The sequence below is a fragment of the Daphnia pulicaria genome, chromosome 2, assembly GCF_021234035.1.
Source record: "Daphnia pulicaria isolate SC F1-1A chromosome 2, SC_F0-13Bv2, whole genome shotgun sequence".
Lineage (NCBI taxonomy): Eukaryota > Metazoa > Arthropoda > Branchiopoda > Diplostraca > Daphniidae > Daphnia > Daphnia pulicaria.
Window position 1 is genome coordinate 5,868,434 of NC_060914.1, and position 20,324 is coordinate 5,888,757.

At 41.1% G+C, this 20,324-nt stretch overlaps 1 long non-coding RNA gene across 1 annotated transcript; it reads right to left on the bottom strand.

Annotated features, from left to right (window-relative positions):
• Positions 1 to 1,246: 1,246 nt before the first annotated feature.
• On the bottom strand, positions 1,247 to 2,079 carry LOC124325998. Its single transcript, XR_006915489.1, has 2 exons — positions 1,565 to 2,079; positions 1,247 to 1,493 (listed from the first exon to the last, which is right to left on the bottom strand). It is a non-coding gene; the product is annotated as an uncharacterized LOC124325998 (long non-coding RNA).
• Positions 2,080 to 20,324: the final 18,245 nt, after the last annotated feature.

Sequence of the window (20,324 nt, forward strand, 5' to 3'; positions counted from 1 at the left end):
AGAATATACATATTGAAAAAAAAACAGTCGGAAGCAATGCGTGAAAAATTCTACACTACTAATTTACCGCCGGAGGCAAAGCGTTAATATCCTCTATCCTGCAAATTTACCGCCGGAGTCAATATAACAAAACCTCTACCCTGCAAATTTTACCGCCGGAGGCCATTTGTGAATATCTACACATTAAAAATTTACCGACTTTTTAAGCAACGTATCCAAGCTCCAACAATGAAAATGGGAAGAATTTTCAAAAAATGTTTTTTTCAAATCTTGAAGTAAACTTGATAATTGCTTTACGCTAAGGTTTAAGTTTTTTAAAGAAATGCTAAGATAAAAAGAAAAAATATTCTCAAAATGTGCAACCCTCAACATGCTCTGCGACTTAAGATAAGGCTGTGTCTGAAATTTTTTATGTATTACAATAAAACCAACTCAGAGAACCCTTCCCTATACCCTAAAGTTTTCCACTTCAAAATTTGTACTTTTCACTACACACTTGCACTGTCGCCCCCATAGGCATTAGAAATTTCGACAAATTTTGAAGTGGAAAACTTTGAGGTATAGGGAAGGGTTCTCTGAGTTGGTTTTATTGTAAATCATTCTTTATATTCGTATAGAGTGAAGAATTCTGCATCTTTTGGCACAAAGAAAAAGATTTTAGCTTGATTTTTAGTATTTTTTGTAAATTTTTGAAAACGCCGTATTTAACACGGCGCATATGGGGGGAAAACGGGTGTACCTAATAAACTGAACGATACCGTAGCGCCGTGGGGGTTAATCCTAAGACAACTTCATGTGTAGAAAAAATGTAGATCATCATTAGATCTACTCAGGGTCAAAAGAAAAAAAATCTAGCCCAAGCGGTTCAAGAGTTATTGCATTTTTTCTAGGACACGTAGTGCCATAAGAATGCACTGAAAATAGGAGGGTGTACCTAATAGTTTGATGGGTACTGTACAAGCAAACGTTCACAGATTGTTTTCAAAACATCCAAAAATACTTTCATTTTCCAACATGGCCTATGGCTAATTCTCCCTCTGTGCTACTGTGTCACTTGCAGACACTGAAACAACAGCCTCGAAAATTCCTTTCTATAATCGCCTTTCTACCCCGCGGCAGACAATTTTTTTTGGCTCCAAATGAAAACCACGCCCATTCAGGCTTAGCTTTTTCTTCAGCTACTACTACTCTCTGCCAAGAAGTAGTAATGTACACGGCTTTTTCGTATTTGATACAACGAAACAAAAATGGAAAAAGGCATTGTATTCAAACAACCACCATAATACAACATAAAACAAAATTAACGCCAGATTTCGTTCGACGGCCTTCAATCACCAATGTGGAGTCGACCCATATCGGGAAACTCCAGTTCCTCAACGTCGAAAGAAATGCCCTCAGGAAAGAAAACATCTATTCCTGACTCGCAATACCACAAAAAGCGAGCCGACGGAATATCGAAAACATCATGATACCTCGCGTAACCAGGGTACTGCCTAACAAATTATAACCATACAGCCGTTTAAATTTAACATAAAAAAATTAAATAAAAAAGAGGAGCACTTACACATTAAACGCTCACTTAAAGTTGGAGAAACAAAACCGCCTTCTCAAGGCCTATACTCCGTCAACACAAGAAACTGCCAGCTGCCCAACGGTTATTGAGGCAGCCAATTAAATCGAAGCCTATCGTTTAGGCTAAGATGAATGTCGTCCGGGATATAGAAAAACTTCAGAGCGAGCTCTAGAGCGTGCTGCTGAGAAGACTCCATTATAAACTATAAAATCAATATAAAAAAAAGGCTACCACATCTCAAGATTGAAGAGACGCGTCGTTCTGGCGGGGCCAACCCCCACCAATTAAACAGCGCCATCTTCTACCATCAAACGTGTAGTCACTTCTGACTTTCTCCACAACAAAACCTTTTCATTTTTCCCCAGTAAATTTATTTCTACCGATTCTTTCTGTACAGAAATTAAAGTAAAGATGACTATCTATATTCTACTACTGCTTTCCGTGTGCGCGTCTGCCTTCGAGACTACAGTTTGTAACTGTAAAAATCCAATCCGGCAAGAACATCTACGCATCGACGATGACCATTGTCAACCAATTCGACGACCTACACAATGCAACGCCGATTACGCTATCTGGACTGATAGAAAAGACGGATTAAAAGTGCGCGGCTATGTATGCAGACGGTGGGAAAAAATCAACCATACATCTACAACTCTCTTTCTACAACAAATTGTCGTTCCCGACAAACGTGCTGTCAACACATCAAAAGCGGAATGCAAAATCATGGCTCAGAGAAAACGGTGCGAAGAAATCCCGATGAAATTTGCCGACGGCAAAAGGCTATATGTACCTGAGCCATCACAGGACGGCGCATGGATGCGCACAATCTCGACACTAGTGCTGAACTGCATTGTGGAAGAAATTGTCCTTATCCAAGAAGAAAAAGACCTGATCGACACCCCATTAGGGCAGGCTAACATCACAGATGGTGTCCACACACACAACCACATGACTTTGATTTGGGATGTGGGCGATGCTGATCGCATTGCACATACACCAAGGCTCCTCATTCAGGGGAAAGCTACGATCACTCAGACATCTAAGACGACAGCCTTCAAACTGGAAGATGATTCTAACCAGTTAGCGTATCACATCACGCACACCGACCGCTGTATAACACTGTCTTGCGATTCTACAAACAATACTTTTGCAGTAGCTGGTGATAAACATTTGTTCATCGTCATTCTAAAGCTTGGAAGCGACGGAAAAAAACATCAGACCTTATCCTCAACCGGACAGCAACAACACCGACAAAGGAAGAGCTCGAATACATCAAAATCCGGGACGACTATTACAGCTATAATGAAGCCAAAAGAACAACTCTCCTTAAGCTACTTCAATCTCATGTCCAGTACCTTAAAGATAAAACGATCGACCACGAAAATGAGATCCTTCGCGCTGCCCATGACATGAATTGTCAAATCACACGGATTAAACATTCGTTGGCAATAGCAGCAGCACAATACGACGGCTGGTTAGCTGCCAGTATTCTTGGATTACCTACCTGTTTTACCATCCAGGCCAAAGGTATGACTGTGCTAATGAAAGAATGCCGCGCTGAACAGATCACTTTCACGACCGAAACAACTACTTGCGACCCTCAGCCCAAGTATGAAAATTTTACGATATCCTAAAATGGACGGGAGCTCACGACTTACCAAGCGTGCTACTGGTCAGACCATAACGTCAATTTCAACGGTAAACATTATGTGTATCGCAACGACACCTGGAAATTGGCGGAAGCCACTATCATTCAAATGGAACAACACTGGCCCATCTCCTTTCGTTATATCGACGAGAATAGCTACAGATATCAATCGTCTACAAACCCAGGATACAAAGCTTTCATCACCAGCCCAATGAACATCATGGCGGACCTCACAGCAGCTATGGCAGAGCAGTCGAGTCATTCAAGTGGTATAAGAGAACTCCACTCACGCCAGTGCAAACAATCATCATGACAGCAGCCGAAAAAACTCTAGTAGCGGGACAAATGGGTTGGTGGGAGACGTTCAAACTGGTTTTATTTATTACCAGTTTGGTATTCGTCTTCGCCTTCCTAATCGCCTTTTTACGATATTTTGGAATTTTCGCGCTTCTTTTCGCCATGTGCTGCAAGCCTCGCCCACGCGTCCATACATACCGCGTTCGGCGTCAACGCCGTGAAAAAGTTTTGGATTCCTCTGCAGCTGTGGAACTACGAGATCTTCTCCCATCTGCAACCAACCGACCAGTTTGGTAGATTACGGGGTGTAATCCAAGAGGCCCGGGAGCCATGTAACAGAACTGAGTGTGTGTCACTAGGCCTATGGTTATAGTGACGCATCACACGACTGAGCATTTCCGGGACAACCCCTTTTCCTTTCTACTACCACCGCGGCTTTTTTCTCCTTTTAGATTGCATCTCAAGACATAAATTATGCGCCCTGTGCGTGTAATTCAAATACTATTTACCCCATTTAAATTCCCTTTAAAACTCAATTAAGTCAGTTGACACAACTGTCAACTGACCTGGGGGTGGGTTTTCTATGGGATACTTTTTGCTATCGTTTTCTCTATTTGTCGCAACCTAACTCTTTTCATATAAAAGGGTGCGATATTCTTCTCTCAGGGCCAGATCCTCTTCTTAGTTCAAGTGACCACCCGGTCACACCGGGTTCCTAAAACGACCCGGCTCTAGTTGTATTTGGTATTGAAAACTATCTTGTATTCGTATTTAAGCTGTGTTGTATTGTGCCGTAACGCCGATTCCAACTAACTACATCCGCGTAAAGGTATTGTCTCCCCGTTTATTATTCTTCTCCTTCATATCCTTTCCTATCAATTGTAGTTTCCGACTATACACAATAAAACGTTACATTGTGAGCAAACGCATTATCTCGAATATTCATTCCCGTAAGAGACAAGATGCACACGCCGTGTAGTCTCTTACAGTATTCATGGAGGAAGAATCGATGTCAGTAGAGGAATGTCTCTTAGATTAAGATGTCGTTATAGTTGGTGGAAGTAGTCGTGTGAAGTCTGTTGAAATACACACACGTATATCAGCAATGGAATTGTTGGGATTCAGGTAAACTTGAATGATTAATCATGACTTAATAATAGAATTCATGATTAATAACTTTTTTTTGTATTTTGAAGCAGCAGCAAGAGATCGTTTTGGAGGCAGCACTTGCTAAACGAGATTGCCTTGTTATCATGCCAACGGGTGGTGGAAAATCTGGTTGCTTCATTATTCCAGGTTTGATGGTTCAAGGCGTATTCATCGTAAAATCACCTTTAAAGTCGTTGATGTACGATACAATGACTTATTTAAACGCTTTATGGGTAATTCAAATGATTTTTCATTTTTTCTATTGAATTAAACGTGTTGCTTAATTCTTTTAGGTCAAAGCCGTATTAGGCTGCAGCGAAACTAACGAAAAATCTTCCGAGTTTTTTTCATCACTTACTACACATTCTACCGGTAGAATTAATAATTAGAGATAATTTGAAATTCAAATTTTATAATTCTAAATTTAAATTTCGTTAGATGTAAAATTTATTTTCTTTACTCCGGAAAAGCTAATTAACTCTTTGAATGTTGTGGGAGAGCCTCGTAAGTTACAAAAGATTCTTACTGTCCCCTATCTGAAAAACAATCTCGTGAGATTCGTCATTGATGAAGAACACTGTATCAGCGTGTGGGGCGCAGAATTTCGGTAATGTTTTAAAAAATTACAAAGGTCAAATGTAATCACGAACTAAATTTTTTCTTCAAAAGCAAGAACTATTATGCGATAACATCCAATTTATTTACCGTTTCTCATCGGCGGGTAGCTTGGACTTGTTGGTGAAAAGCTAGGCTGATGGTAAGCTCGGACTGTATGATGGACTCGTTAGTGAATAAGTCCGGAGATGTCGGGCTTCTGATCTGGATTACTGATATTCCATCAGTTTTCATGTCTAATGGCTTGATGCGTATACTTAGAAATCCCCTTATATTAATAATTTAATATTCATGTTTCACTGAAAGACATAAAGAATAGCCAAGTAGGAACTAGGAATTGTGTCATATTTTCCCTACCTGAAAAAATTTAAAAAAATGAACAAAATTTCGGAAAATAAAATATTCCTATATTTCTACCTCCCTGTAAAAAGGAGAATCATGATTTTTGAAAAAGGTTTAGGATTTTTGTATTTTAACTTGAGATATCAGGGTGATTCCATATGAAAACAACCAAAAACTGTGGCGACCCATGGCGTCACAGGATCTCACGGATTTGATCGCCACTAGGGTTTTTCGATTAGAATTGATAGAAGAAAAAAATTTCCTATAGTGTTTGAAAAAAATGTCGCGTTTGCCTGGTGCAAAGCTTTGAAATTTTTAAAAGACCACTTGACTGTATAATTCTGCGGTTTCTCATTATTATACACTTGAAAAAATTGAAACATAGAGGTAGATACAAACAAGAAGAGTCTGTTGCCAAAAGTAAAACGCCAAGTTAAGCGGCAGCAGCGCGAGTGATATATTTGCAAATCTTGGCAAACTTCTTCAGCTGGTAGTATGCGGTGCTGCACACTTTCCCAATCTGCTTTTGCATAATAAGGTGGGTGTCTAGTGATACGCCAAGGTAGCGCTCTGCGTTGGATGGAGTGACAGACGCCTCACCCAGTGCAAGAGAAATGTCGGCCAGTTGCTCTTAGAGTAATAAAAGTGCGTCGGATTTGGAGTCGTAAAACTGGATGACGTTATCAGCTATCCAATCCCTTAGTTTCGCCAACGCAGTTTGAGACCATGGATTAAGCACGGAGCTGGGCAGAATGGTCCGGAACTAGAGAAAACGACACGTAGATTTGCTCGTCATCGGCGTAGAAGTGATCAGAGACGCCGTGTTTCAAAGAGATGGGATGAGTTGGGCTGTTGCAGAGAGCAAAAGGAATGGAGCCCAGTACAGACCACTGTGGCAAGCCATAACTCGTTTATCGGGCATTCAAATGGCTGCACCAGTTCAGCGCCATCACGGGAAGACTTAGAGAAACTGGTGGGTGGTTTAAACGGCGGGAATGAGATTTCGGCGCTACATATGTGAATGAATTCATTGTTTTATGACATAATGGTTAGGGTAAGAATAATTAATTATCCTGTCTGGAATTTTAATCTGGTAGCAGAGTCGTCTGGATCGTCGACAAGTTTTAGTCATGGTGAAAATAAAAAATTTTGAAAATCTGTCGAATTTTAAAAGACCTAGAAAAACTTGTTCCACTTTAACACTTGAAAACCAGTTCAAAGTTATTCAATTACTAAAAGAAGATAAAAGTGAAAGGTGTTTCGTTGAAATCACGGGAGTTTTTCGTTCACAAATTAACAGAATAAGCAAATCGAGGGAGAAAATAGAACATTTCTATCAAGATAAGGTGTTCCAACCAAAAGCCAAAGTGATGGTCAATAGATCCCTGAACGCTAATCTTGACATAGCTGTTCACAATTGGTTTCGTGAAATGAGAAATCCCCTTGGCCGCCATAAACTACTTTTTTTGTCCCCGACAATAACGGCCATCGATATAAAGTACAGTGGCGGTTATTGTTACGTGTTTTAATCAGATCCAACGTGGTTCACTGCGATCGCGTGCCCAGTTATAGAGCCACCCTCTCATGGGGCCACTGCACCAGGTGGCCCGATGACTGGACCGCCACTGTAGGGTAACTTACTTCTTTCTGGTCTTCCTGCCAGTCACCTTTGTCCACTGCAAAAGGCTCAATATGCTGTTGCCCACATCGTCACTGGTGCTCGTCGTCGCGATCCAATGACGCGACACCTGAAAGATCTGTGATGGTGGTTAGAAGCTGCCGCAACCATGTGTTTGATCCGGATGGATCAGACACAAAGCCGGGGGTACAAAAAATCTTGGCAAAAAACAAAAAAATTAAACAAAGTATACAAAGCCAAAGATAGTTGTTTGGTAAAGATGACTATTCTGGAACGAGCGTTTGAGCTTTCAAGTAGTCGAATGATGATAGAACAGCATACGGCCGGGGTTTATGTATCCCATTTTGCAGCGGTGGCGTATGAAGTTTGGTGGGCGTATATTAGCCCAGAGGTGTGGTAGACAATTGTGTCTTTTAAGAAATTCGCAGGTGTTCAGGGTTTATTCTAGAATGTTCTCGAATGTTATAGAACGTTCCTTTCTAATTTTGTGCTGATAGAACGTGTCTAAGGTCCCATAGAAAATTCCGCGGGTTTTATATTTGTTCTAGAACGTTCTAGAATGTTTTTTGTAAATTTGTGCCCAGTGCACTTGTTACAAATTTGTGCCAGGTGCACTTGTTAAAAATTGTGCCGAATGCATCTGTAAAAAATCTGTTTAAAATTTGGTGCAAGATGCACTTTTTTTTTTATTTGTTACGGCCTTCCATGTTGCAAATTTGTGCCAATTGCACTTGTTGCAAATTTTTGCCGAGTGCACTTGATAAAAATTTGTGTTGGATGCACTCGTTACAAATTTGTGCCAGGTGCACTTGTTGAAAATCTGTTCCGAATGCATCTGTTCAAAGTTTGGTGCGGGATGCACTTGTTTTTAAATTTGTGCCAGGTGCACGTGTTGCAAATTTGTGCCGAGTGCACTTGTTTCAAATTTTTGTCGAGTGCACTTGATAAAAATTTGTGCGGGATGCACTTGTGACAAATTTGTGCGAAGGCACTTGTTGCAAATTTGTGCCGAGTGCACTTGATAAAAATTCGTGCGTGATGCACTTGTTACAAATTTGTGCGAAGGCACTTGTTGCAAATTTGTGCCGAGTGCATTTGATACAAATTTGTGCGGGATGCACTTGATACAAATCTGTGCAGGATGTACTTGATATAAATTTGTGCGGATGCACCCATTTGTTGGTAACATTCGCCTTCGGCGAATACACACCTCATTAAAAAAATGCACCCAATATTAATTTGTGCGTGATGTATTTGTTGTAAATTTGTGACAAGGGCACTTGTTGCAAATTTATGCCGAGTGCACTTGATACAAATTTGTGCGGGATGCACTTGTTACAAATTTGTGCTGTGTGTGCTATCTGAATCTTTGTGCCAAATGCATACGTTACAAATTTGCACCAGTTTTCTTTGGTGATGGTAAGTGGCTGTTGTGTGCATGTTTTTTATGTGTATTTTATTTGTTTTAATAAAATTTGATCCCGGATTTTCATATTTTCTTTCACGGGTCTGTATTACCACGGTGAATCCAGCGTGTATTATCCCGATTTTTGGGTAGATTTGCGTTTTTCTTTCTTTCTTATTGAAGCTATATCCTCGAATCTATATTGGTCCAAGGCGGGCCGAGCGCAACGTGTACAAGAGCATCCATTCTCACCAAACCCGTCATCAACTGATCCCCCCGGGCTCTAAGGCTATCCTGGGAGGTCGCAATGTCCGCGATGGAGTTCAGATTACTCCGTTCGCCCTACTGGCTTGCCAGTGGTAGCCAATAGTCGATCGTTGAATAATACATGGTTATTCCACTTTTTTGGAAACCGCGTGGTGAATTGCACCCATCCGAAGCAATTAGGTTAGGTCCGGTCAGGTTAGGTTATATTATATTTCCTGATTTTGATTTCATTTTTGTATTGTCTTTGTCGAGACAATTCCTTCGGTGCAGCCGGTGTGTTTCGAGGCTCTTGTTTCGTGCGACGAAGCCGCAAATTTTTGAAAAAGATATATAGCCGAGGAATATTTTATTTAGAGAGGTGGGGAACCAATTTTATTTCAGTCGATCGATTTAGACAAGTGTATAAATGGATGATGATCTTATTGGTCTTCCTTCTAATTGTCTTTTTTGAAACCAGGTGGCGAATTGCATCCATCCGGAGCAATTAGGTTAGGTCCGGTCAGATTAGGTTATGTTATGTTTCCTGAACTAGGTTTTTTTTGTCGTATTTCCTGCTTTTTCTAGGTGCCGGCGTAGCCGGTTTCGTGTCTGTCCGTTGGTACGTGCGTAAGCACGGGTACTGTGTTTGTGAGCCTTGTCTGGTATCAGTTAGTGGCTGCTTTCATTTATTTTGACGTTGTCTGTTTATTTTTTATGTGTGCTACTGATTTAGGCTCTTTTGGTTCAATTTTATGTTTGTGTGAAAAAAAGTTAGCAAAAATTGTAACTTTACTCTTTGTCACTTGTTACTTCTTGCCAGACAAGGACCTAAGGAACCTAGAAGACTTACGAAGTGACCTCCATAAAAACAAATGTGGCATTGTTCTATTTTGAGTCAGTCTGACAACGGGGCATGGGGACTCCTGCTACCCGCGACACTGGCTACCTGGGGGGTCGACACTGGCTACCCCGACACTGGCTACCCGACACTGGCAACCCATAAGGCCGACACTGGCTACCCCGACACCGGCTATCCGACACTGGCTACCCAAAGATGGCGACACCGGCTACCCTCGATTTGCAACCTCTAAAAAAAATTTCTAGGCAACAATGGTGTAGCTTGAATTCGAAAAGCAATAAAATTCGTAATGGAACAGATTGAATAGATTCATTTATTACTAGCGGCTTATTTATAATAAAGTAAGCTACACCTCCATTGTAACTTAAATGTGCTACTTTCTGGTGACCTTCAACAAAATCAGGTTTTTCTACTGTCAAGAACTGTTGGAATAATTTCCTAAATGACAAGCGAATTCTACAATCTATTTTGTAAGCGGTTTCATACCAATCAATCTTTGATACAAGCACAGCGTGGTCTTATATGCCGTATCACTCTAAATGATGATGGAACATATTCTAACTCTTGAGATATCGTCATTTTACGAAATGCTTCCCCTCCACATAAGCAAAAACTGATTATAATCATGCGAAATTAAACTTGCAAATTACAGAGCAGAACTTACTACTTTTGGCTCTACAAAAGACTACTGAGGAAGAAAAGTCAAAAGGATTAAAGCAAGATATTTTTAGAAAATTATTTATTTATAAAAAGGCATATTAACTATAATTAAGTATTAGACTTAAAGCTACCACGTGCTTGCAGCATAGTTAAAGGTATTCGACGCAAGCCAAGTAATTGTTCAAAAATTTAACACTCTTAGGATCTTACGCGAATCATAAAATTTTTGCCCCTTTGCTTTTGGCCTCTTCAATCAAAGGATATGACGTCGCTTTTCAGGAATTTAAACCTTATGTTATTAAAAAATCGGTAGTGGGTTATGTTCATGCCGAAAAAAATCAAGCTGTAAGTTTTAGTTATAATAGTGGGGTTAACATGTTTGAGAATCTTACATTGCATATTAAACCCGAGGAAAGAATAAATATAAAATGTTGTCATTTATAACTATAAAGCTAAAAAATACGGAGTGTTACTTAATGAATAATCGGACGGGATCCAACAGAAAATGGACTTGCCGCGTAAGACTGTTGTGGCCGGCTAGCAGCGGATAGAGAATAGCGAAGGTCACTGTGGCCAGTTCTGCAACACATCGACGGTTGGATCATAGGAGTGGTAACAAGCGGGTGGATCAATTGAGCTTTTTCCGGAACCCAGCGACGGAAGGATCACAAGAAGGGTTCCCGGAAATCAGCAGCAGTTGGATCATACGGTCGCAGCGCATTGGCTGGAATGGTGCACTGGCAGGAGAGCTGGAACTCCCTTGGTGTATAAAAGAACAGTGAAGAGTGAGAAGAACTCATATCATCTCTAGCTTCTGTCCTACATCCGTCTAGCTTCTTTCGATGATCAGTCCAGTTTCTGCACAGCATCCATTCAGCATCCGTCTCAACATTTTACGATGTGGAATGGTGAGCAGCAGGAGGAGGATGTTAATCCTGTCGTTGAAGAAGTAACAGCTACCCGTCGGACCGGTATCCGCTACAACTCCGAGCGAGACTATATCTATCACAAGCAAAAGACCACGTAAGTACTGTAAATCAACCATAGATTTAGTTGTACGTGTGACTATACAGCGTAGTAGTACTAGTAATGTTCTGTAACTAAAAAAAAACATTTCGTTATTACTTACAGATTGAACGATATAGTAGTCATTTGCAAAAACCAAAAGAAGACTATGGGAAATTGCAACGCTCGACTCAAGAAGGATATACTAAGCGGCATGTTTCGCAGAGACGGCTCAGCACACAATAATCCACCGGAATTGCAATTGCAGCAGCAGGTAGCCTTTGTGAACGCCGTGGCCCAGGAGTCCTTGGTCTCTCGTGATCCACCCCGTGAGATCTTCGATCGCATTCGTCGGCAATTTTCAGAGCTTGTTGTAAGCTATAACGATGCGATGCAGCGGCGCATCCATCGGTCAAAGTGGAGTGTGCATCCGCGGATTCCATAAACTATTGAGGAGGCAGCACAACTTTTAATGGAGCACCCTGAATATAGGTAAAAATTTAGATTAACATTGTGTATGACGGTTCAACATTGCTGTTTTCTACAGGGATGCATTTGATGGTGGCGTTTTCTTTCAAGGCCGAGTTCAAACCAACGACGGAGGGGACGCATTTGTGTTCATTTCGCCGAAGCTGTTCCCCGAAATCGCCCAAACAACTGAATTGCAGGCTGACGGAACTTTTCGGAGTCTTCCTATACTCTTCAAGCAACTATTTACTCTTCACATCAGCCGCTTTGGACAGGTACGACTGAAACTGCCAAATAATGTTTATTAAAAATTCAACAGTTAATGTAAAATGTTGAAACTTACACAGGTATATACTTTTGCGTTCGTCTTGATGAACAAGAAGACTCGTGAGTTATATGACGCTGTCCTGGATAAAATTTTGACTGTATATGAAGAGCGTTATCCTGACGTGTATCTCAACGTGGAGAATCTTGTGTGAGATTTTGAAAACGCCATGCAGTCTTCCTGTGAACAAGCCTTTGTGGGATGTACACCCATCGGCTGTTGGTTTCATTATGGGCAGGTAATAAAAACAAATAAAGATGAATTGATAGGCATAATTATTAATTGATAACCACGCTTACTATTCTACCAGGCAATTTGGAGAAGGGTCCAAAAATTTGGCCTCACGTGCGCATACCGGAGTTCACCAACTGTCCGGCTAATCGTCAAAGGACTCATCGCACTTGCCCTCCTACCAGCAGGTGATATTTTAGCAGGATACCAGGTACAAACTTAAAAAGAAAAAGATTGATTAACTCATTTTAAACCTTTTTTAAATCTACAGAATATCAAAAATACCTATAGAGACGACCTTAGAAGAGAATCGGCCGAGATCCAGGCAGCGGTCAAACGACTCAGGGACTACTACTTCAACTACTGGATAGACATCATTACTCCAGAAGGATTTAGCGTTTTCCAAATGCCCTACCGCACCAATAACCTCGTAGAGGCATGGCACAGGTGGTTTAATAAACGTTGTGGAGGTAGCCATTTGCATTTCTGGGATTTTATATGTCAGTCAATTTAGTTTTAGAATATTACAAAATTATGATAGTATACCGTTCTAATTTTCTCATTCGCAGATGCCCTAAAAGAATCAGAAAATGCAAAAATGAGGGATTACCAAGCAGACGAACTCAAAGGAGCGGATTACGTCAAACCAAAGACACCGTATCAGCGTCGACGAGATTCCCAAATTGCTGAAAACGAGAGGATCTACATGGCGTTGAATCGTAATGCGGAAGATTTGCGGATATTTCTCGTTAGGGCAAGATCGTTCACGGAACCTGATGTAAGTAACCATTGATATATATTAATCAGTGCATTTTTATTTAAAAAGTTTACTGTTATTTGTAGCTCACCGCTCCAGTAGAGGAAATTCAAGAAAGGCAACAAGATCAACTCGAGGGTGCGGCGCAGCCTGTGGCACAAGCTAGGCGACGACGATATCTAGCTGGTACACCGAGACCTGTTGCTCCGTTGGAGCTTGTACCTGGTTATGTGGAGCCAGTACCTGCTGATGTCGAGCATGTCGATCAAAATTTAGGTGATCAAAATGGGGCCTGAATATGTTGCCGTGCCCGTCGATGAAGTTCCTGCTATTCCAAGAGAGCAAAATGCCGACAATCTTTATGATTCCAACGATCAGCCTCGTCCTACACGCCGAGGCCAACAAAGACACCGGCTTCCTGCAAGTTTGAGTCCAGAGGGGGACTTCATTGTTCCTCCTACTAGAAGACCTCGATTGTATTCAAACGCGGCCTCTGCTATCGTCGCTGGACGCGGCCGTGGACACAGAATACATCTTGGAACACGTACAGTACGTTGTTAAGCAGCTTCCACTTTCATTTTGATCTTTGGTAAAAAATGTGCCATCAAGAAAAAATAAATTTGTGTGAAAATGAAGTATTGAAAATTACTAAGGTTTTACTTACTTGCTTCAAGGTATTGTGTGAAAGAAGGACATCACATTCCCAACATAGCAAGTATGACTGCAGACCAAGACTTTTTTGTTCACAGCCAATATTCAAAAAAAATTTTGTTCGCAGTCAATACTCCAAGTATAGGAACTGGGCTACAACATATTGAAGTGAGCATGAAGTTCAAATGACAAATTTTTTAATTTTAACTTACTTGATTGCTTCGAAGCAAAAGAGGCAAAAGAATGAATAAAGGATATCACATTGACTTAATAGGAAGTACGCCTCTGGACCCAGAAATTTCTTTTTCGCAGTCAATTCTCCAGAACTTTTTTCTTCATAGTCAAAACTCTATCTGGTCATTTTTGGCTCTAAGTGGTTGTACACAGTCAATATTCCAAATTCCAAGTTCTGGTAAGATTTAAATATGCATGTGAAGATGAAGAAATTTAAACTGGCAGCCCCATGCTAAAAGCCAAAGACTAAGACTGCTTCTTCAGTAAATAATCAACCGGGCAAACCATACAAGGCCAGCGTAGTCTTCTGTTTCAATCTGTTTTCAATGGGTAGCAAATCGGGAGGTAGACAGTGTCGGCCTTATGGGTAGCCAGTGTCGGGTAGCCAGTGTTGGGGTAGCCAGTGTCGACCCCCCAGGTAGCAAGTGTCGCGGGTAGCAGGTGTCGTTTTCCGCGTCGCCCCTACCTCCTGTTGATGGGAAAGGACCGAGTCGTTGGTCGTTCAAAGTTTTCGTTTTCGAAATTCGAAGTTTCTCCAGCAGTTCGAGCTGCTCTCTGCTCTCAGTTTGTTCGTTCTTTCGTCAAGACTTTTTTTAAATGTCAGGCATCACGCCAAAAAGAAAACCAACAACTGCTGAAAAACTAAAGATTAGTACTAAAAAACTATCAGCTCGTATTCAGCAAAAAAAAAGGAAGCAGCTAGCAGGAAGCAGTTAGTGTGTCGTTCTTGTGGTGGTGTGAAAGTTCAAGTAAGGGGTGAAGTTGCGATGGCCAGCTCATCTATCAGGGTAAGTTTCTAAGAAGTCAGATGCCCCAAATTGTAAATGACATGAAATTTTTCTTTAGCTTGAACTTCCAACCTACTTTGGAAAAAAAATGCTCAATCAAATCGAAGAAATACGCTGACATTGCAATTGGCGAGTACAGCTTTTTTCTACGGAACTCTGATTACCATCCCTACACGTTGGTGTTCCAGCCGTGTCCCAAAGCCAGCCAGGGCACTCCCATGCTGCTTTCTCTAATCAAGTACCAGTCAAAGAAGATGGAAAACTTGCCAATAGGCAGTGATGATCAAGATATTGCCAAGACAATAGTCAGCCATGCAGTCCAGACGTCAAGAAGAGTTCCTCCGTATTTTGCAGCTTAATTATAAGCCTGTTGCTTCGTGCAGGGATTGCATTTTATATGTCCAGCCCGTGCCTCCGTATAATGTTTTTGCGGTTCAAAGCCGTGTGGTCGTGTGTTTTTCGCAGCTTGATTACCTGGATCCCGCGACGGGCAAGAAGCTGCTCCTCAAAAGAGGACAGGCTGATTGCAAGGCGATGCAGGGTGATCCGCCTGAGGCTCACAGACACACGTGGCGTTGGGACGAGAGTGAGAGTGAAGACTCCGAGGGGCCAACTATGGCGGAGATCGCGCTTTTGTATGTCGAGTGGAGACTGCGGTTGGTAGTGGTCAAAGCACCTTATGTTGGGAGGACCACTAAGGATCGTACCCGGGTTTTGATGGAGGTTCTCGATTACCTTGAGACCCGACAGATCCCAGCTAAGGGGTTCATTGAGGACTTGAGGCGGCGTTTTAAATTTTACGCCATCAAGTTCTAAATGGACACAGCCATTAAGGCTTGTATGGAGTCGGGGTTGTCTTGGCCGGACGGGTCAAAGGGGCCTGCCGCGTTTCTAGGGTGGGAAAGGGCCACTTGGGGACCCAGGCTCCGGCTCTTGCCAAGACCAGTGGAACAGGAGGGTGCTGGGGGCAGAGTGGGGTCCGGAGTAGTTTTTTCATGTTTTGTCTTATAGTTTGGTGTATTTTTATGTCCTTCTAGTGACTTCTGGGGACGGATAGCTCCTATGTTTCTTCAACGATGGAACATTGCCCTCATTCCTGGTTTCCGTCGGATTGCACATGGATACAACATATCACGAACTACCGACTAAATTTTATCAACTTGTAAGCAATATCTTATGGAAAGGTAAAGAATATTTTTTTTTTTGTCTGGGGATTGTCGACAAAGTTGATAACCCACCATTTTTAGTCAAATAATTATAGGGAGATATGCTATCGAAAAGCGTTTCATTTTTTCTTCTAGAGCATACAGGTGGCATCTTTTTTTATGATGAGAAAGACCCAAGCATTGTACAAAGCTTGTCCCCGCCGCCTAATGAAAGTATGCCAAGAACAGACCGGAAGAGTTCCCACACTCATTTACTAAGTTACTCATTTTACAGGCCATGCCCTCCGTGTTTCACAGTGGAAGGGCTCGAAGGTGTTATTATCATTCCGGAAAGGTACGTAAACTACAAAAAAAATATTTTTAATTTCAAATGCTCATTAAATTTGTTTATAAACTAAATACAGCTACGCCACCCATCCCGGGTTAGGGCCAGCCTTACGAGCATACGAAAAAATTAAGAGGCTGGTTAAAAATGGCAATAGAAATTGCCCTTCTTCCCCCTGACGAGCTGTCGAAGGCTATTTTTTGTGGGGCGATAACGATAGAATTTATGTTTTTGGCACTGCGGAACTACAGCTCGGAAATCGAAAATGAAATTGACGCTGAAATTTGGGTGCATGTCCGCCAATTTGTGGATTATATTTTATCTTTCTGGCTTGGGCAGATTTGCCCTCAAAGATTCTGGATTTTATGGACGAAAATAAAAAAAAAACAATCCTATGGAGGCGAGCCATAGAGCATTCAATAACCTTATAGGAACAACCCATCCTAACACTTGGTTCTTGATGGGTAAATATTTTCGAGAAACTGCCGCACCTTACAAAATAACCTTACAAATTTTACTCTTTTTCCGATCGGCTTCAAGAGTGAGCTATGAACACGATATACACCTATCTGGCTACGAGGGATGGGGCTCCTGTGAGAGACCGACGGAGAATGCAATACGTCAATAGAGACATGGCCTACTAAAGGGTAAGGCCAGTAAACTTGTACTCCACGAAGGGCGTGGCCAAATTTTCTTGCAAGATCCAATCATAATCCTTTCTGATCCTTTCTGATCACGTGCTGATCAGATCCAATCAGGAGAGGGAGAATACGACGACGCCATCTAGCGATCGAAAGTGCCACCCGTAATAATGTATAAAGATTAAAAGCAAAATTTAAATAGAGAAATTAAAAATTCTTTATTTTTTATATTGGTTCTAAAAACGCAAACATTAAAATGTAAATTTATTCGGTTGATATTCTAATTAGGTATTCCATTTAAAAATATAGAAATCTTGTCAAATGCAGTTACACACACATAAAAGGATATGCAAAAGGTAGAAAAACATAATTACGGGATGACAATTGAAGAAAGGATCGTGAATCCCGTCAGCAATTGTTTCAGTCTACAATGATCACTTAAATTTGCGTAGTGCAAGGCTGCGCTAACAGCAGTAAAAAACACTTTCATTCCATTGTTTTCCGTCGAATGAGATTTTGCGGGATAAGTGGATCACTATTTAAGACATAAAGGTTTGAAAGAAGGTTTTAAAGATGGTGAGGCACTTTTGTCTAAAAACTGTGTTTGTGTTGCTTTTTTCTCTGCATCCAAATATCGAGAGTGTGAACTATCTTCCTTGCGTTTAAAAAGTGATGCGGTACCAGATATATTGAAGTAAAATTGAGTTAGTTTATTATAAGTAATTTATACATTTATTCAGAAAGACCATGAAAATGGCATTACGAGACTTTAGGAGGAACGTGAATATTGCAGTTGACAACATTTGAAAACCCTGGGCAGATAGGGATTGTCGATCCAAAAACGTCCATGGGACTCCTGATGCCAGTCAGTGTTCCTTACAATGAGTGATAGAACGCACTACTGATATTGTTTTAATTGTCTAATTTGGCTAATTTACAAATATGATTAATTAGACGTACAATAGCTATAAGTCTGTGATATTTACTATACCCTACTAATCATGTTGTCTTCATCTGTGTAGTAGATGGAATTTAGTAGTGGAAACGCAATCATTCAGCCAATAACAATGCGGCATTTAATCCTCCCAAGAAGAAAAATACTGTGGTTACAGTTACGGTGCCCATGTCACCGGATAAATTAATTTCAGTTAGTTTTAGTAAACTCCGGCTAGGTCTCCTTCTTCGGCTACACAACCTGTTACTTCGGATAGATCCACTTCTCCGGCTGTTGCTCCCGTTGGCCTCACTTCTCCAGCTAGATCCATTTCTCCCGCAAAATCATTTTCTTCGGCTTCACCTACGGTTACACCCGTTGGTCCCGTTTCTCCAGCTAGATTCGTTTCTACAAAAAGATCCATTTTTCCGGTTACACCGACGGTTACTCCTGTTAAGCTTCGTTTATTCAGCTAGATCTATTTCTCTTGATGCTCTCATATGTACGGCTGCACATGTTTTTCCGGATTCCCAAGTTTCACCTTTACGCCCTATTTATCAGGCTAGACCTGTTACTCCAGTTAGATCCATTTCTCCGGCTGGAACACATGTGCGTCAAGCGATTAGGTTTGTTCACCTCCTAAATCCGCAATTACAAAGAGATGATAGTGTCGACTGGGTAGATGTTTTGCCAAAGAATCAAGCTTCTGGTCGTGTAGTAGGAAACACCCGCTCGTTTATCTGTTCTGAAAAGCAAAGAAAATTAAGACATGAAAATTTGCTTCAGTTGCTTAGAGGGGAAAAGAAGAAAACCATAAAATTGAAAGACAAAGTTACTGAACTGGAAAAAGAAGGAATAGCGTTCCAACAAAAATTCGCAAAAACCTTTCGCGGATGCTTGTCAACGCTTTCAACGGGGGGAAAGGGGACATTTTTCTACTGGACAAAATAAAAATTATGAGCAATTACAAGGCGCTCGCTGAATAGAAATCACTTTTTCCCAAAGCATAATTTTCCAAGCACGGGCTCCCGGGGCTAACGAATTTATGCGCAAATCAGGAATTATTCATCTGCCGTGCAGACAAGCTCTCAAGGCATACATCGGAAAATCAACTTCAGAGACCGGTAGGCTCACTTGTAAAGAAGCGTTTAAAGTCGGAAGGGGAAAACCTATCGGAAATGGAAAAGCATTGTTCATTGGTCTTGGATGAAATGACCATCGTCCCGGGAGAAGAGTACATCCCACAACATATTCAAGAGAATGAACGGAGGTACAGTATCTTGCAAGAAAACCTGATATATTTGTCACCTGACAACGCTGACAAATCTGTCAGCCTTTTCTGCAAGATACTGTACTCTTCATCACGTGATTCGCCACCCTATACAACAATATAATGAAGAGGAGAGCTTTTAGATACCTTTGGGTTATCGCCCTCTCTTTCTCAGTTTTGATTACTGTCATGTAACCAAAAATGTCCGCAACCAATTACTAGAACGAAAATTGGAAATAAAAGGGAAGCCAGTTACGGAACAATTCGCCACGAGGTTTTTTGAAGAACAAACAGGAGATTTGCTTACTCCAGTTAGGAACTGTATTCCTAAACATGTAATGACTAACAGCATCGAAAAACAAGTGAAAGCCGCAATGGATATGTTCCGACTGTCAGTAACAACAGCCATCCAAATGCATGCAGACATGAAAACGAAGAGATTTGTAGACGTATAAAGTACGGTTACCTTCATGGAACGTCAACACCGCTGGAACTGCTTGCACGATGTAAGTAGCGTAAAAGAACATCGACGCTATCTTCTTCCTGACAAAATGCCCTACTATTTCCCTTTTTTTTAGATGAGCGGATACACTTTTGGGAATGGGAATTTAATCCCCAATTTCATTAAAGGCACCTGGAAATCGAAGACATTGTTAAAATGATGCCAGATGATACTAAGGAAGAGAAGGTTGCTATCAAAGAAGCGAAAAAAAAGTTCCTGACACATGAAACCAACGAGGACCTCACATTCAAAACATCGTATACTGTAGCATGCATTCGCCATTTACTTCCGAGAGTTAGGATTTAAATATGTACTCATCAGAAGATTCTCAAGCGATCCTGTGGAGCAATTGTTTGGGGCTATTCGGCAAATGAATGAAGGCAACTTCAAGGGAGATGCAACGTCAGTTTCACAGGCGTTCGAGAAGATACTTTGAACTGGGATAGCCTAAAACTCCATCTATGGCAACACTTCTTTGTCTTGGGAATCTGAAAAAGAGTACAAATTAATACGGAATTCCGAAAATCTAAAATTAATATGACGGAGGCACTGAAACTGTTACCTGAGTCAAATTTCATAATGTTAAATGAAGTT